Below are 10,665 nucleotides of genomic sequence, written 5' to 3' on the forward strand. Positions count from 1 at the left end.
GGGTTGCTGCCTGATTCCCATCTACATAATTCACCCAAAGCCTTCGGAGCGGCTCCGGCGGGCTCAGCTCACGGCTCACTGGGTTTGATCCCCACGGAGGGGACGCGTGGATGGCTCCCAGGCACGGCTTCCCCGCCCATCCCTCCAGATGTTTCCAACCTGCTCTCTCCTCCCACCCTCACCCCCGTGCAGCACTGGGGGACCCCGAAACTCTCGGGAGGAAGAGGAGGGGAGGAAGGCCTTGTGTCCCCTCGGGTCCCAGCTGTGGCCAGGACAGGGCTGGGGGACCCTCGGGAAGCTGGGACTTTGGATAAGGGGAGGGGACAGTCCCTACTCAGAGATGTGGCACCTGGTGTCATCTCCAGGGACAGCCCATCTGCCCCGACACAAGCCACGGGGACAGGCGGGCAGGACACTAGACACAGCCCTCCAAACATGCCTGGAGCCACGCCTCGCTGTCACACCTGCGGGATGGGGACAGTCGTGCCCGGGTCCCCACAGGGCAGGTGGCAGCAGCCCCCCTTTCCTGCCCCTTTCCTGGAGCTGGGCACGGAGCACCCAGCACAGCTGGGGCAGCGCTGCCATCCTCACACTCCTCAGGCCTCCCCTGGCCCTCCAGCTGTGTGACAGGAGATGGGAGCTGGGGGTCCCTAAATGCCCCCCAGGTGCCCCTCCACAGCCTGGGTGCTGGGCAGGAGAGGTTTCAAGGAGGTTTCTGGAGAGCTCAAGCATTCAGAGCTCCCTGTGCCTCTGTGCTGTGCCTCAGGAGAGCCAGCACAGCCACCACCCCAAAGCCTCCTCAGCTTTGGGGGCTGCTGGAAAGGGCTTGAGCCACCAGCCAGGCCCCAGTCTCCTGTTTCCCCACAGCCTGGGGGTGCCCGTGGGAAGCAGACCCTGCCCTGGCTCCTCGGGCATCTGCGAGGGAAAGGTTCTCTGCAGAGGCACTCAGAGCCCAAATTAGCCACACTGGGCTCAATCTGAGAATCTGACAGCGGATGCCAAATTTATTTCCAAACGCACAGTGGAAATGTCAGCGTGCTGGTCGGAAGGAATCGGGTACATGCTCCCTTTTAAATAGCACCAAGCATATGGGAGGAGGATGATTAGATTGCTTCCAAGCTGCCAAATTTCTTTGCTGCAGCTAAAAATCTTCTCCAAAATGTCCCAGCCCACAGTGTTTCTCAGCGCTGAAGTCTGTGCCGAGACTTTGCCATTGACAGTTGTGCCCTGAGCAGGAAAACACAGCCCTTCTGAGCAGTCCCGGGGGTCCCAGCTCCCCAGGGCTCTCCAAAGGGGGGCTTTGCCTCCTCTCGGAAACTGGAGAAATTCCTCCCCTCCTGCCAACCTACCTTTGGGAAGGAGCAGAGCTCCTGATGTAGAATCCCAGAATATTTTGGGTTGGGAGGGACCTTAAAGCTTATCTAGCTGCAGCCCCTGCCACGTACATGCAGTCCAGAGGGACAAAAGCAGCCAGCAGCTGCTGGCAAACCAGGAGGGCAGGGAAAGCCCCTTCATCTCCCCAGGCTTCCTTGGAAAGGTGTCCTGCAGTGTCCCCAGCAGTGGGACCCTGGTGCTCTGGCACAGGTCCCTGCAACTCCCACTCTGACTCAGCCAGGTGACAGCACAGGTGACAGCACAGGTGACAGCACAGGAGGGAGCAGGGCATCCTTCACTGCCCAGGATGGGGCTCAGGCCCCCTGCTCAGCAGGGTTTGGGGGCAACGACGGTGGGAGGAGATGGGGATGTGCTCTGGACTCCTTGCTCAACACTGCAGAAGGGATGAATGTCCTGCCTGGGTCAAGACACCCAGAGCCCAGAAATTCCAAGGCATTCTCTACAGATCACCCCACATCCCCCCTCAGCTTAGAGGGAAACAATGGGAGTCACCACAGCCCATTTTCCCAGAATCAGCAGCCTGAAGCATTGCGATGTCCCTCAGCCCAGCCTCAGGAAAGGGGTGGCCTTGGGATCACCCAAACCTTCCCTGACCCATGAGGGGACTAAGGAGGGCACAAACAGCTCTGGGCCTGGCAACGGGGTCCTTCTCCCCATGGGTGACACTGAAGCTTCTGCAGGGAGCAGAGCATGGCAGCTTTCCCAGGAAAGGATGTGAGTGACATCCTCTTCCAGTCCTGTGTGGAATTCCTGGTCCAGTCAGGACCAGACACACACTGTCCCTCCAAAACCAACCTCCACCAGCCACCCTCACTCTCCCAGCAAGACCTAAGGGCACCAGGAGCCATGTCCTGCCTTTGGGTGTGGGACTGACCTGTGACACCTCGGGGCCTTTCCTCCTGCCAAACACCCACCCACGAGTCACACACGGATGTGCTGGATCACAGACCCCAAACCCCCCGTCCTACACCTGCACTGCCTCCCCACAGTGTCCATGCCTAGGACACCAAGAAAGGCACACAGTGGTGCCAGCCATGCCAGCTGTGTCAGCCACCCCATCCCTGCTCAGTGGGCCGAGGGAATCCAGCATTGGAAAAAGGCAGAAGCCCCAAACCAGCGGGGAGCAGAACATCCCTCCATGGTCCCGGCCAGAGCCCCGTCCTCAGGGCACAGTACCAGAGGTGTCCATGATCCCACCGGGACGGGAGAGGGTGCCAGAGGCAGGGCTGGCCCAGGAGCTGGCCGGGGCAGGCAGGGGCGTGGAGCCCAGCCCGTGGGAGCACGGCCGCTCCCGGCTCCGCTCCCTGCCCACGCTGCCGTGTGGCAGGTGGGAGGTTTCCTCTGCATTGCAAATCCCTTCTCGTGTGAGTGCTGCAGTGCTGCTTGGAAGGAAAACAACCCCTCTGGAGCGAGCCCAGGGGTCCGGAGCAGCACCAGCACCTCCTCCTGCCCCAGGCAGGCCTTGGTTCCGTTCCCAGGGTGCCTGGCTTGGGAGATAAACCCAAAGCTTCCCTGGCAGGCAGCCTGGTGGGAGCAGCACCAGTCGTTCCCATTTCTCTGCGCTTGTCTCTGGCACAGACAGCCCCAGCTGAGCTCTCCCTCCAGACCGGGGAAGTGGGAGGAGGAGGAGAAGGCAGAGGGAAGAAGGCTCCCTGGTCTGCAGCAGCTGTCTGGAAGCAGGACAAGGGCTTTGGGAAGGGGGGAGCAGCCCTGGGAGCACGGGCCAGAACCAGGGGCTCTGGTCCATGGGGACACAGATCCAGGACTGGAGCATCCTGGACTGGGGCTGGGAGGGACCATTTTGGCATCTGCTGTTGGGCAAGCTGCTCACCTGTGCAGGGCAGGCCTGTGCTGAGCCCCCAGGAGCAGGGCTGCCCCTTCCCAGAGCTCTGACTCCATGCTGGAAGTGTCCACTGCCAATCCTAGCCTACTGATGCAGCCCCACACTGCCAGCCCCTGGCAGCTCGTTCCCCTCCCAGACTCATGGCACTGCTGGCTGGGAGATCTTCCCAGAACTCACAGGAAAACAACCGCCTCATCCACTGGTGCACGAGTCCCCCATTACCAGGGGTTTGGGGGCCACCCGAATGTTTGACACAACTCTCCAGGAAGAGACTGGATTTGTGCTCCTCAGGGACTGGTGGATGGAGGAATCCAGGGACAGTGTCCTCAGGCCCTTTCCAGGGGACAAGTCGTCAGAGGATTCAGCCCAGGGCAGCAGCAATGTGGAGCCCAGATTCAGGAAATGCAGGGAAACCCCTCAGGAGGAGATCTGCCCCTAAAACCCACTGCTCCTCCTGCTCTGGGAACTGGGACACTGAGCAGAGGGGATGTAGGGATGGAGGGGTGCTGCCTCTCACAAGGGACAGAAAATTCCCAGCCCAGCCCACTCATTCCTAGTGGGAATGTTCATGCTGATGAGAACTGAGGAGGAGGAAGAATAAAACATCAAAGCCTAAAAACAAGGGACAGCAACCCCTGGTAGCAGAGCCATGTCTGGGGCAGGATCCTGGAGGAGGATTCCAGGTATCAAACCTTCTGGGAAGAAGCCAGGAGGGATGTGTGGGGTCAGGACCCACTTACCTTCAGTGGAGTCTCTGGGTCTGGCTCTGCCCAATCTCCCCACCACAGCATCCCCCACCTCATCTTTCTGGATTCAGGAAGCTCTTTAGGACAAATCCATCCATTCATCCATCCATCATCCATCCATCCATCCATCCATCTTCCATTCATCCATCCATCCATCCATCCATCCATCCATCCATCCATCCATCCATCCCTTCCTGCCTGTGTCCTCCAGCCACCCCTCTGTCCAGTTTTTCTCTTTCATCTCTACACAACTCAAATCCATCGCCTGTGTGGATCGCTGCTTATCCCAGAGAATCTCTGCTTATCCACTCCAGTGTGCCTGGGGGTTTCTCCCCAGGGCAGAAGCTGTGAGACTCCTGCTTTGGGTTCAACCAGAAGATGGATCTGCAGCGCTTTGCTTGCACAGACACTGCTTTGACAGCATGGCCCAGGGCAGCAGACACCAACCCTTAACATCCATCCCTGGCCTTACCCAGTCTCCAGAGCAGGAAATGCCACCATTCCCACACAGGGGTATCCCAGGGGCACGGGCAGGGCAGGAGCCCATCCCATGCACACAGCCTTGGTCTGACCCTTGAGCAACATGAGCAAAGACATCTCCAGGGCTCTTGTCCTCTCTTGTCTCAGGTGGAGAGGGATTGGAGAGGGATCCCCACTCTCCTGGTCAGGAGCAACAGGAGAAGCTGAAAGGCATTGAGGAGAGAGGCTGGGGGGCACAGAGGAAGGGGACTGGGCACACACATGCTGGAGGCATATGTGGAGATTTTTTTCTCACCCTTTCCTTACAGGATAGAGAAGGGGGAACAAAATAAGGAAAAGAATAGCAAAATAAAGCAAACCAAACAACTCCAATTTCTCTCTTAATGAATAAATGAAATGCATCCCAAGAGGCAATTAAGTGCTTCGAACCAAACATGTGTCACATACATTAAAAAAAACAACCCCGAGAGAAATCCAGCAGCTGCAGTGAAGGGAAGGAGGCAGCTGATGACTGCTGGGGGGCAGGGAACTGGGGCTGCTGCTCCCACCATGGTGTTTGGGTCCTGCAGGGGAGGGGAGTCCCCCCAGGGGGTGTGGGGATCCCCCAATACCCAGGGGCATTCCCAGAGGTTTCTCCCACCCTAAGGACATCACTGCCCTGTGAACCTTTCACCTTTGTGCCCCATGGGGACTGGGATCATTTGCTCCCAGGTCTTCCTTCCCAAAGCCCAAAGCAAGTTTTGTCTCACACTCCCTCTTGGTGTCACCTTCAGGGAACACCCACACTGCCCTGAGCTCCTCTCCTTTGTCCCTGTCCCTGGTGCTGCCCAGAGTTTGGCTGTGGCCCAGCCTTCACCAGGCTGACACTGGTACCCTTTGCTGCTGGGAGGAGGAGGAAGGCTGAGGAAAGGCTTCCCTGCAGTACAGTGGGGCTGTGATTGGGTTGGACAGGACCTGAATCTTCACCCAGCACAGCAGCCACGCCATGGGTGCATGTCTGACCCCCATCCTCATGCCCAAATCTCCTTCACACGCCTGCCCCACTGCCAGGGCCTTGATGTTGGGAGAACCCTCCAGAATCCAGCCTGCAGAGAACCGGTGGCCTCTTCTTCCAGAACGGCCCAGAAGGCTACAAAGACCCCCTCTGATTTGCCCAAAGGGGAGCAAAGATATCAGCTTGGCTAAAACCCCCATGGATTTCCCCATGACACAACTCACAGCAGCAGCGAGGAAGTGCCGTGCTGGGAGGCCCTGAGCTCCCAGCTCTGAGCTCTTTGGGGAAGCTGTGTTTTACTGCTGGGTGGTGGCACAGCAGGACAGGGCACCCACAGCAGGACAGGGCACCCACAGCAGGACAGGGCACCCACAGCAGCCCCTCCCACCGCTCCCACAGATGCTGCCAAGCTGTGAAGGACAAACCCCTGACACACTTTGGATGCTCACTGGGTTTGCTGCCCATCTTGTCCCCTTGGAAGGCAAATCCAGACTCTTTGAGTATTTGGGTCTGGCTGGGCTGATGGAGCTGGTATCACTTTCTGGGACACATCAGGAAATCTTTCCTGATGAGGGAAAGCCCATGGGATTTATTCCTCTGCAGCTCTGCTCTGTGTTCACCCTGCCTGCTGCTTCCAGAACACATCCCTTCCCCACCGACCAGCAGCTGCCACAGCGCTGCTCAAACCCAAAGCCCTGCCCTTTCCTGAGGGGCAACACAGGCTTCCAGTGGGCTGGCAAGTTCCTGCAGGACCTCCTTCTCTGGCTAGTCAGAGCATGCCTGCCTCTGCACCCTGCTCGTGCCCAGCCTGCCACAGCGAGCCCAGAGCTCAGGGAGTGCATCCCCAGCTGTGGGTGCAGAGCCAGGGCAAAGCACGGCACGGGCAGCCCCAGCGAGCCATGCTGGGCTCCGGGTCTGCTCCGCCCTGCCTCATGGCTGGGGCTCCCTGTGGGCTCTGCTCCCACTGCTCCTGGGCTCTGGCATTGCTCACAGCCCTCCCTGCCCCAGGGACACCTGTAACAGTGTCCTGCAGTGTGCACCCACAGCACTGTCCTGCAGTGTGCACAGCACTGTCCTGCAGTGTGCACAGCAGTGTCCTCCAGCCACCCTCTGTCCCCATGCTGGGACATTGCCAGCACCTCACAGCGGCTCAGCCCTGTCCCCTTAACAGCCCTGTGCCCCTGCGCTGCCAGCAGAGCCTCTGCTGCCACACTGGGCAGAGAGCAGCGCCCCACGAGAGGACACAATCCCCAGCATCCACAGCCTCCTTGTGCCCCTCACCCACAGAGCCCCCAGAGCCACCCCTGTCCCCAGAGTCCTGCCCGGAGCACTCACAATCTGGGCGTGGCTCTCGCGGGTGGCACGGCTCTCGTGGGTGGCACGGCTCTCGTGGGTGGCACGGCTCTCGTGGGTGTCACAGCTCTCGTGGGTGGCACAGCTCTCACGGGTGGCACGGCTCTCACGGGTGGCACGGCTCTCGTGGGTGTCACAGCTCTCGTGGGTGGCACAGCTCTCACGGGTGGCACAGCTCTCACGGGTGGCACGGCTCTCACGGGTGGCACGGCTCTCGCGGGTGGCACGGCTCTCACGGGTGGCACGGCTCTCACCGGTGGCACGGCTCTCACGGGTGGCACGGCTGCTGCAGGACGCTGCCGTCATCCGCGGGGGCAGGGGGATGCTGGTGGCCCGTGCGCTGGCTGTGGGTGGTGGCAGCTCGGTGACCGCGCTCACTGGGGGCCTCAGGCTGAGGAGGGACAACACACACGTGAGCCCAGGGAGCTGGGGATGCACCCCAGTGTCCACCCTGGCTCAGAGCAGGGAATTGTTAAAGTTGGAAAAGGCCTTTTGGATCACCAAGGTCACCCAGCACTGCCACCATGTTCAGCACTAGCCCCTGTCCCCAGGTGCCACAGCCACACACCTCTTGAGCACTTCAGGGACGGTGATGCCATCACTGCCCTGGGCAGCTGTGCCAGCACCTCAGCACCCTTTCTATAGAGACATCTGCCCTAATACCCAAACCCAAACATCCCCTGGCACAGCTTGAGGCCATTTCCTCTCATCCTGTCCCTGTTCCCTGGGAGCACAGCCTGAACACCACCTGGCTGTCCCCTCCTGTCACAGGGAATTCTGCAGAGCCAGAAGGGTCCCCCTGAGCCTCCTTTGCTCCAGGCTGAGCCCCTCAGCTGCTCCTGGTGCTCCAGCCCAGTTCTCTTCTCTGGACATGCTCCAGCCCCTCAAGGTCTTTCTGGTTGTGAGGAGCCCAAAGCAACCTGTGGCTCCACAGAGCTGCTCTCAGCAGTTTAAGGAGAAATGGGGTTCAAGACTTGAGAAGAGCCAGAGATGGCACCAAGAAGGGCAGGGCACCTCCCCACTGCTCTCTGCCAGCCTGGCTGCTGCAGCAGTGACAGGCACATCTGTCCTCCCCATGCACTTCCCAAAGAGCAGCTTACACCCGGATCAGATTAGGGGAAGAAAACTGCATTGCAATAAATCCAGGGAGGGAACTGGCTGCTGGGGCTTTAATCTGAGAGGAGCCTTCAAGATAAGAGCATTAAGAGGGAATGAAGCAGCCTTGGTGCAGGGATGGTCCGGCTGGTCCCTTGTCCGGGATTTGGCAGAGGGAGACTGCCGTGCCATGCCCTGGCACCTGGGAGGGTGCCACACGTCCTGCCACACCTGAGCACTCTCCATGGCTGCAGGACAGGGCACAGCACAGAGCATCCACCTAACAGGAGCCTGGAACTCCCAGTGGGAAGGACAGCACTGTGCTCAGTGGGACACCTGGGCCAGGGTGGGGAATCTCCTACAGCCCCTCCTTCCATGAGGGGACCCGGCACCTCCCAGAGCCAAGTGCACCTCAGGGACAGGCAGCCCCGACCTCCTCTCTGGGCACTCCCTCCCTGCAGCTGGGCCGGGAGGTGTCACAGGAGGCACAGCAGCCCTGGCAGGGCTCTGCTCCCCGCTCAGGGCCAGCCCCCCTGGGTGACCTCCAGCCCAGCCCATGTCTGGGGATGGCACAGGAGCTGCTGCAGCAGGGCAGGAAGGAGCTGCTGCTCTCCAGCTCGCTCTCTGGGAGAGGCAGCCACCTTTCCTGCCTCGTGTCCCTGAAGAGGGAATCCCCACAGCAGCAGGGGGGGACAGGGAAGGGGAAGTGTCCGCCTGCATCCCTAGGATGGCTGAGGGGAGCTGCCTGCTCCCACACCCCTGCAGGAGCCACCCGGGGTGGGCTCAGTGCTGAGAGCTCAGGGGAAGGCCCCCCCTGCCAGGGTGACCAGCTGGGCACCAGTAGGGGCTGGTGACAGGGACACAGTGGCTGGGGTGTCCTGCCTGTGCTCTGCCAGCTCAGCCAGAGATGGATGGAACTGGCCCTGCAGCCTGGTGTAAGTAATTGAGAGAAGAACATTTGTAAGGCAGGAGACAGCTGGATTAAAAAGGTGAAGCCCAAAAAGCAAATGAAAAGAGAATCACTGCTGATGGATGAGAAAGCAGAGCCCGATTCCAGCTTCTCCCTGGATGCACTGGTGAGCAGCAGCAAGGCAAGGTGAGCTGAGATCAAACCATGGCAAGAACCTGGGCAGCCATGGGGGCTTGGAATCACAGATAAATAAAGGTTGGAAAATCCCTCTAAGGACATTAAATCTAACCCTTAACCCAGCACTGCCGAGGCCACCACTAACCCATGGCCCCAGGGGCCCCATCCACACATTTTTTGAACACTTCCCAGAGATGATGATGCCACCACTCCCCTGGGCAGCTGTGCCAGTGCCTGAGCACCCTTTCCATGAAGAATTTCTCCCTGATATCCAATCTAAACCTACCCTAGTGCAACTTGAGGCCGTTTCCTCTCTTCCTGTCCCTGTTCCCTGAGAGAAGAGCCTGATTCCTACCCCACCCCCTGGCTGTCCCCTTCTGTCAGGGTGCTGTGGAGAGCCACAAGGTCCCCCCCGAGCCTCCTTTTCTCCAGGTTAAGACCCACCCCCCGCACCCTCAGCCGCTCCTGGACCCTTCCCAGGCTCATCCCCTCCCCTGGCTGCAGAGGCTGTGCTTGTGCAGAAGTGCCCAGGTGCCAGTGCTGCCTCCCCAGAGGTGCCTCTTCCCTGCCCTGCCAGGCCTGCCCCTGCCCCGCAGAGCTCCCAAACATCTGCCCAGACATTACTGCAGCTTGCTTTGCTAATTGCTGCTGATCAGATGCTTCCTTGGCAAGGTGGGAAAGACATTTAGGTAGGAAAAAAGTAAATTGAGTTTGTGTAAGACAGAAGAATTCCTAACTGCTCCATCTGCATGATGGCCTGAGCAGGCACAGCCTCACCCAAAGCAGGGGCTGCTCCTCCAGGCAGCCTGGGCAGAGCCCTGGCACCGGTCCCATCCATGGTGGGGGAGAGCAGAGAAGCCAAGGTGAACCCACCTGAGGAGGGTGTCAGAGCAGGATATCACAGCCCCCCATCCCAACACCCCCTCTGTGACCCTCCCCCTGCCAGCCTCACCCTGGCTGTCACTGCAGCCCTCACAAGGCACAGAGTGCTCTGCTACCCTCTCTGCCCGGATGGGGCCACCACCAGCACACCTCCACACCCTCCCAGCACAGCCTAGGGACCATCTCTCCACACTCTGCTGCCTTTTCTTTCAGGATCCAGGCATCTCCAACAGGCTGCAGTTCCTGTTCCCTCATCCTTGAACATCAACCAGAGCCTTCCATTCCAGAGCCTCCCAAACCATTCTCTGCCAGCTCTGAAACTCAGCTGGTCCTGCAGGTCACTGTCCTACTTGGTTTCCTTAAAAACCAGTTTGCTCCAGTGCCCTGGAGGCCCCAGGTGCCCACAAGACCCCAAAGCATTCTCCAGGAGGTTTCTCAGACTGGCAACCACAAGCAGACTGACTCGGAGGGCACTCTGGGGACAGTGGCACGAGGCTGTCCCCACACACTGTGAATGCCCCCACATGCTGCACATCATCAGCACCAGGACCTTCTCCAGCATGTCTAGTGAGCCCTACTTCTGCCTGCAGCTGGACATCACGGGGCATAGAGGGCAAGGCCTTTCCACAGAGATCCCAGAGAGCCAAGAGAAGGGCCAGGGATAGTGCCTGGCTCTCCCAAAGCCCTGGCTCGTGGCCCTTGATCCCACACAAGAGGACAAGCAGATGGAGCAGCCCAGGAGCCTCCATCTCCAGTGCTCAGGCTTGCAGCATCTGCCTGGAGAAAGGCC

At 59.7% G+C, this 10,665-nt stretch overlaps 1 protein-coding gene across 1 annotated transcript in view; it reads right to left on the minus strand.

Moving 5' to 3' along the window:
* Positions 1–6,908, minus strand: part of DLGAP4 (DLG associated protein 4) — a 116,993-nt gene extending 110,085 nt beyond the window's left edge. The window contains exon 1 of the mRNA XM_077787048.2: positions 6,794–6,908. The gene's annotated coding sequence lies outside the window, so the exon portion shown is untranslated. The remainder of the gene's footprint in view (positions 1–6,793) is intronic.
* Positions 6,909–10,665: the final 3,757 nt, after the last annotated feature.

The sequence above is a fragment of the Lonchura striata genome, chromosome 20 (genome assembly GCF_050655825.1).
Source record: "Lonchura striata isolate lonStrDom1 chromosome 20, ASM5065582v1, whole genome shotgun sequence".
NCBI classification, from domain to species: domain Eukaryota; kingdom Metazoa; phylum Chordata; class Aves; order Passeriformes; family Estrildidae; genus Lonchura; species Lonchura striata.